Below are 7363 nucleotides of genomic sequence, written 5' to 3' on the forward strand. Positions count from 1 at the left end.
AGCAGAGAGTCGAACATCTCATTATTCATCACAAACCGCTGACAGAACAATGCCTGACACATTCAGTCCCACAGAAATTGGCCGATTCGCTGATTTCCTGAGGTGGTTTGCATTTAGATAGAAGTCCCAGTATCTTTAATCCCGGTGTTTCCACTTCATTCCCGAAATGCGGAATACTGGCACTGGAATGTGAGAATTTAAAGCAGCGGCAGAATCAATCACAACATTGGAATTAAACTTCAACATCCACCCACGGCAGCTGACACTGCGGCTTACCGGGAATTCCAAAGGCTGAAATACAAGGAGAGTAAACAACTCGAATCTGCCGGAGGAGTGGATGCACCATTTCATTGTGAATCTGTAATTTCTGTTGCTCCTGTATTCACAGCCCGGCAGATAGCCGATGCATTCAAAACGGCTCTGATTTATACAGAGGATCAGTCTCCAGAGATACGGTTATACACCTCACTAACTTTCTTAGTTACAGATGCATGAACAAACACTTTAATTAAATACCATTGCCTCTCTTGTAAATATTGGGGCGATTGGAGACAAATACATCAAATATCTTTGGTATTACCTCAGCAGCTTCTCTGGTGGAAATATGCCGGTAGAGTTTTGTCACAAACAGCTACTCTTAGATATTTCATCTTTTTGTTGGCTAATTATTCATCTCTGAACGGAAAGCAGCGGCACTGACCGGTCTCTACTTCGGTGCCTGCAGTCTGCCATTGTCTTTCAGACCTTCAGATTCTTCCTGTTCACCCACACACACATTCACACACACACACACACTCAAACACACACACACACACACACACACACACACACACACACACACACACACACACACACACACACACACACACACAGAAATAATCGCACAAATTTATTTCCTTGTTATAGTGGCTGTCCTGTTGTACATACTATTTATTATAAGTTACTATAAATTGCACATTTCACACTTAGACAGAGACATAACGTATAGATTTTTACATCTCATGTTGATATGAAGGATGTAAGTAATGAAATCAATACACAAACATCGATTTGAACAATGATAAAGTAGAGAATGAACATGTTGCTCATGTGCGAACACGAGAAAATCAGAAGATGTCGGCAATCCAGGGCAACACAAAGAACTCTGCTGACTTCCTCCAGCATTTTCTGCATCATGTTGCAGATGTAACAGCCTTTTATGGGAATTTCAAATCTGTCAAAGGTCAAACGAAATCGACAATAAATATTTCAATCTGCAAAAGAATGGGCCGACTGCTAAATAATAGAAACTAATCCTGAAAATTGGCAGATGAATTGGTGCATGGCGGCTGTAAATGACCGAGAGAAAGACAAGCGTGAGGTAAATTGATAGAAGTAAGACAGAGAGAGAGAGAGAGAGAGAGAGAGAGAGAGAGAGAGAGAGAGAGAGAGAGAGAGAGAGAGAGAGAGAGAGAGAGAGAGAGAGAGAGAGAGAGAGAGAGAGCGATAGGCAAACTGACAAATAGATAGGTCAAGCAGGCAGAAAGACAGCCAGAAACCGATGCATAGATTGCAGGATAATGGCGTTCCTCCTTGTCTCTCATACAGTGTGAGAGGGTGGGGTTCATTCTGTACCTGTCAGTCTCTGATTTAGTGTGAGAGTGTGGGGTTCATTCTGTACCTGTCAGTCTATGATGCAGTGTCAGAGTGTGGGGATCATTCTGTGCCTGTCAGTCTATGATACAGTGTGAGAGTGCGGGGTTCATTCTGTACCTCTGTACCTGTCAATCTATGATACAGTGTGAGAGTGTGGGGTTCATTCTGTACCTGTCAGTCTATGATATAGTTTATTACTGCTCAGGACTGAAAGAAGTGCAGAAGGTCCTGACAAACCGTGTTAGGGAACTGGAACTGGAGCTGGATGAACTTCAGAACATTCGGGAGGCAGAAGCAGAAATAGACAGGAGTTTCAGGGAGATAGTTACCCCTAGGAGTCAACAGACAGGTAGTTGGGTGACTGTTAGGAGTGGGAAAGGGAATAGACAGGAAGAGCAGAGCACCCCTGTGGCCGTTCCCATCAACAATAAGTATACCGTTTTGGATACTATTGGTGGGGACGATCTACCAGGGACAAGTTAAAGTGGTTATGTCTCTGGCACCGACAATGGACCCTCAGCTCAGAAAGGAAGGAGAGAAAAGAGGAGAGAAATAGTGATATGGGATTTGATAGTTACCGGGCAGATAGTAGGTTCTATGGAAGAGATCGAGAATCCCGGATGGTCTGTTGCCTCCCTCGTGCCAGCGTCCGCGATATCTCGGCTCGAGTTCTCAGTATTCTCAAAAGGGAGGGTAAGCAGCCGGATGTTGTGTCCCATGTTGGGACAAAAGACGTGGGTAGGAAGAGTGAGGAGGTCCTGAAAGTTGAGTTTAGGGAGCTTGGTGCCAAGTTTAAGGATAGGACCTCGAGGATAGCAATGTCAGGATTGCTACCAGAGCCACGTGCAGGTGGGTTTAGAAATCATCACGTGGCTAAAGACATGGTGCGGGAGGGAGGGCTTCAGATTTATAGATAATTACCTGTTTTCCAGGGAAGGTGGGACCTGTTCCGGCGGGACGGTTTACATCTGAATTGGTGGGGGACAAATATTTTTGCAGGTAGGTCTGCTAGAGAGGCTCCAGTGGATTTAAACTAGATATGAGGGGGAGGGAAACAGAATGTAGGAACACATGTATGTGAGAAGGAAGAAAAGGAAGACAGTAAAGTTCTTTGTACTGTTAGAGATAAACAGTGAGGAAGAGGTGGATAATTTCTTAAATACATTTATATTAATGCTACGAGCATTGTAAGAAAGTTGGATGAGCTTAGATCATGGGCTGGTTCCTGGAAATATGACGTTGTAGCTATCAGTGGAAAATGGTTGCCGGAGGGGTGTGATTGTCAACTAAATATTCCTGGATTTTGTTGCTTCAGGTGTATTAGAATCGCAGCGACAAGAGGGGGAGGTGTTGTTTTGCTTGTCAGAGAAAATATTACAGCGGTGCTCTGGCAGGATAGATCAGAGAGCGCGTCTTCAGAGAATATTTGGGTGGAATTGAGGAATGGGAAAAGTGTAGTAACAGTTATAGCCGTTTACTATAGACCACCTAATGGGGAGCGAGAATTAGAGGAACAAATTTGCAAGGAGATAGCATATATTTGTAGTAAGCGCAGGGTTGTGATTGTGGGAGATTTTAATTTTCCACACATAGACTGTGAAGCCCATAGTGTTAAAGGGATGGATGGTTTGGTGTATGTAAAATGTGTGCAGGATAGTTATTTGCAGCAATGCATTGAGGTACAAACTAGAGAAGGGGCAGTGTTGTATCCTCTGTAAGGGAATGAAATAGTTCAGGTGACGGAGGTATGTGTTATGGAGCACTTCGGGTCCAGTGATCACAATGCCATTAGTTTCAATATATTTATGGAGAAGGATGTGACTGGACCCAGGGATGAGATTTTTGATTGGAGAAAGGCTAACTTTGAGGAGATGCGAACGGATTTAGAAGGAGTGGATTGGGACAATTTGTTTTATGGGAAGGTTGTAATAGAGAAATGGTGGTCATTTAAAGGTGAAATTTTGAGGGTACAGAATCTTTATCTTCCTGTTAGGTTATAAGGAAAGGTTAAAAGTTTGAGAGACCCATGGTTTTCAAGGGATATTGGAAACTTGGGTAGGACAAGAGAGATATCCACAATAAATATAGGCAGCATGGAGTAAATGAGGTGCTCAAGGAATATAAAGAATGTAAGAAGCATTATAAGAAATAAATTAGAAAAGCTAAAAAAAGATAGGAGGTTGCTTTGGGAAGTAAGGTGAAAATAAATCCAAAGGTTTTCTACAGTTATACTAATAGCAAAAGGATAGTGAGAGACAAAAGTGGTCCCTTAGAGAATCAGAGTGGACAGATGTGTGTGGAGCCGAAAGTGATGGGGGAGATTTTGAACAATTTATTTTCTTTGGTATTCACAAAGGAAAAAGGATATTGAATTGTGTAAGGTAAGGGAAACGTGGGGAATCTATGGAAGCTATGAAGATTAAAGAGGAGGAAATACTGACACGTTTAAGGAATATAAAAGTGGATAAATCTCCGCGTCCTGACAGGATATTCCCTAGGACAATGAGGGAGGTTAGCGTAGAAATAGCAGGGGCTCTGACAGAAATATTCAAATGTCATTAGAAACGGCGATGGTGCCTGAGAATTGGCTTATTGTTCATGTGGTTCCATTGTTTTTATAAAGGTTCTTAGAGTAAACCTAGGAATTATAGCCCTGTCTGTTTGACGTCAGTAGTAGAAAAATTAATGGAGAGTATTCTTGCAGATGGTATATGTTATTATCTGGATAGACAGGGTGTGATTAGGAATGGTCAACATGGATTTGTGCATGGAAGGTCATGTTTAACAAATCTTATTGTATTTTTTTGAGGAGGTTACGAGGAAAGTTTTCGAGAGTAAAGCAGTGGAAGCTGTCTACATGGACTTCAGTCAGGCCTTTGACAAGGTTCCTCACGGAAGGTTAGTTATGAAGGTTCAATCGTTAGGTATTAATATTTAAGCGGTAAAAATGATTCAACAGTGGCTGGATGAGAGATGACAGAGAGTAATGGTGGATTATTGTTTGTCAGGTTGGAGGCCAGTGACTACTGGTGTGCCTCAGGGATTTGTACTGGGTCCAATGTTGTTTGTCATATACATCAATGATCTGCATATTGGGGTGGTAAATTGGATTAGGAAGTATGCAGATGATACAAAGGTGGGTGGCATTGTGGATAATGAAGTAGTTTTTTAAAGTTTGCAGGGAGATTTAGGCCAGTTAGAAGAGTGGGCTGAGGGATGGCAGGTGGAGTTTAATGCTGAAAAGTGTGAGGAGCTACATTTTGGTAGGAATAATACAAATAAGCCATACATGGTAAATGGTAGGGCTTTGAAGAATGCAGTAGAACACAGTGATCCAGGAATAATGTTGCATACTTCCCTGAAGGTGGAATCTCATGTGGATAGGGTGGTGAAGAAAGCTTTTGGTATGTTGGCATTTATAAATCAGAGCATTGACTATAGGAGTTAGGATGTAATGCTAAAATTGTACAAAGCTTTGGTAAGGCCGAATTTGGAGTTTTGCGTACAATACTGGTCTCCGAATTATATGAAAGATGTCAACAAAATAGAGAGTACAAAGAAGATTTACTAAAATGCTACCTGGGTTTCAGCACCTAAGTCACAGGGAAAAATTGAACAAGTTAGGTTTTTATTCTTTGGAGCGTAGCAGGTTGAGGGAGGGGGGCATGATATAAGTATTTTAAATTATGGGGAGAATAGATAGAGTTGACGTGGATAAGCTTTTGCATTGAGAGTAGTGGAGATTCAAACAAGAGGACATGAGTTGAAACAGGGGGCAAAAGTTAAAGGGTAACATGAGGGGGAGTTTCTTTACTCAGAGTGTGATAGCTGTGCGGAATGAGCTTCCAGTAGAAGTGGTAGAGGCAGGTTCGGTATTGTCATTTAAAGCAAAATTGGATGGGTATATGGACAGGAAAGGAATGGAAGTTTATGGGCTGAGCGCGGGTCAGTGGGATTAGGTGCAAGTAAGCGTTCAGCACGTGCTAGAAGGGTCGAGATGGCCTGTTTCCGTGCTGTAATTGTTATATGGTTATATGGTTATAAATCTTGTCAGCTCTGTCTTTAGTAGTAGCCTATAAAATACCTAGGAGATCTTTAGGGAGCGTTGTCCCAAAAATGCAACGTCTATTATTCAGGATCTCTAGCACGCAGGGCATGCCCATATCTCACTGTTCCCATCAAGAAGGAGGTACAAAAGGCTGAAGTCGCACATTTAGTGATTGAGGGACAGCTTCTTCCCATCTGCCATTCGATTCGTAAATAGACATTGAATCTTTCGACAATAACTCACTTTTTTAATATATCGTATTTCTGATTTTGCCCGTTTTTAAAATCATTCAATATAATTATACTGTATTTGATTTACATTTTATTTAGTATCATTATTATGTTTATATTATTTATTATATTTGTTTCTTTTTTTCTCTTCTCTATTATGTATTGCATTGAACTAAGTTAACAAATTTCATGTCACATGCCAGTGAAAATAACCCTGATTCATATTCAGATTCAGAGAGATATGGGGTTCATTCTGTATCTGCCTGTCTATGCTACAGTGTGGGAGGGTGGGCTTCATACTTGTACCTGTCATTCAATCCCTCTGTGTGTGAGTGTTGCGTTCATTGTATATCTGCAAAAAAATTGCTTTCTGATGTTAGTCTGAAATGTCCCTTCAACCAGTCTACACGTTTCCTTTTTGATGTAGCAGTTGGCATCCTACTGTCCTCTACCCTTAATGATTCTGAACACTTCTATTATATCTCCTCCCATCATCAGTCAATTTAGGCCAAATAGATTTAAATCACTCATTCGTTCGGCATAGCTCACACACTGCAGTGCTAATTGAAAGCAGTCACCCTTCTCTGATCTCTTTCCAGTACCTTCACATCCCTTACAAAATATGTTCAGAATTGTGCACAGTTCTCAAGGCGTGGCCTCAAAGTGTAGAAAACTGATGAAGGAGATGTATCTAGCTCTGAACTCCTCTGAGCGCTTTATATAGCCCAACATTATATTAGCCTTCCAAATTGCTTCAGTAAATTGTCAAAATGTTGATAGTGATGTGTTCCTGGAGACTCAAATCATTCTCATACAATGCACTTTCTTATTCAAGACCCCCATTGTATATTTATGTCTAACACCTCTACTTCCATATGTAATATTTTACATTTACTTACATTAAATTTCACCTGTCAGTTATCGGCCCACATCAGTATTTTGTTTAGATCTACCTGTACTGATTCTGCTGCCTAAATGTTATTAACCCATCTCTCCAACTCTTAAATAGTTTACCTGTTCTGTGCTTACCCAAATCATTAATGTAAATAAAAACAGCAGCAGCCCAAAACTGATTCTTGTGGAATCCCACTTTTAACATCTTCCGGGTGTAAAAATCATCCTCTCACTATAACTCCTGCCTTTCTGTCTTTAAGCCAATTCTGCACTCATTCGCACCCCATACCCTGAATCCCTACCTCCTGTAATTTGAATATTAACCTCTTCTGGGGTACCTTCTCAAAATCCTCTGAACCCGAGTAAATGACATTATCTCTTTATTGTTATCATAAATTTTAGTTTCTTCTTCATAGACCTGCAACATATTAGTAAAACACGATGTACCCTTTCTGAACCCATGCCGCCTTTCTGCAAGCAGATGACCATAAAAATATAAGAAACAGAAGAAGAGCTAGACCATATGGCCCATCGAGTCGGTTCCAACATTTAATTA

The sequence above is a fragment of the Hemitrygon akajei genome, chromosome 28, assembly GCF_048418815.1.
Source record: "Hemitrygon akajei chromosome 28, sHemAka1.3, whole genome shotgun sequence".
Classification (NCBI taxonomy): Eukaryota; Metazoa; Chordata; class Chondrichthyes; order Myliobatiformes; family Dasyatidae; genus Hemitrygon; species Hemitrygon akajei.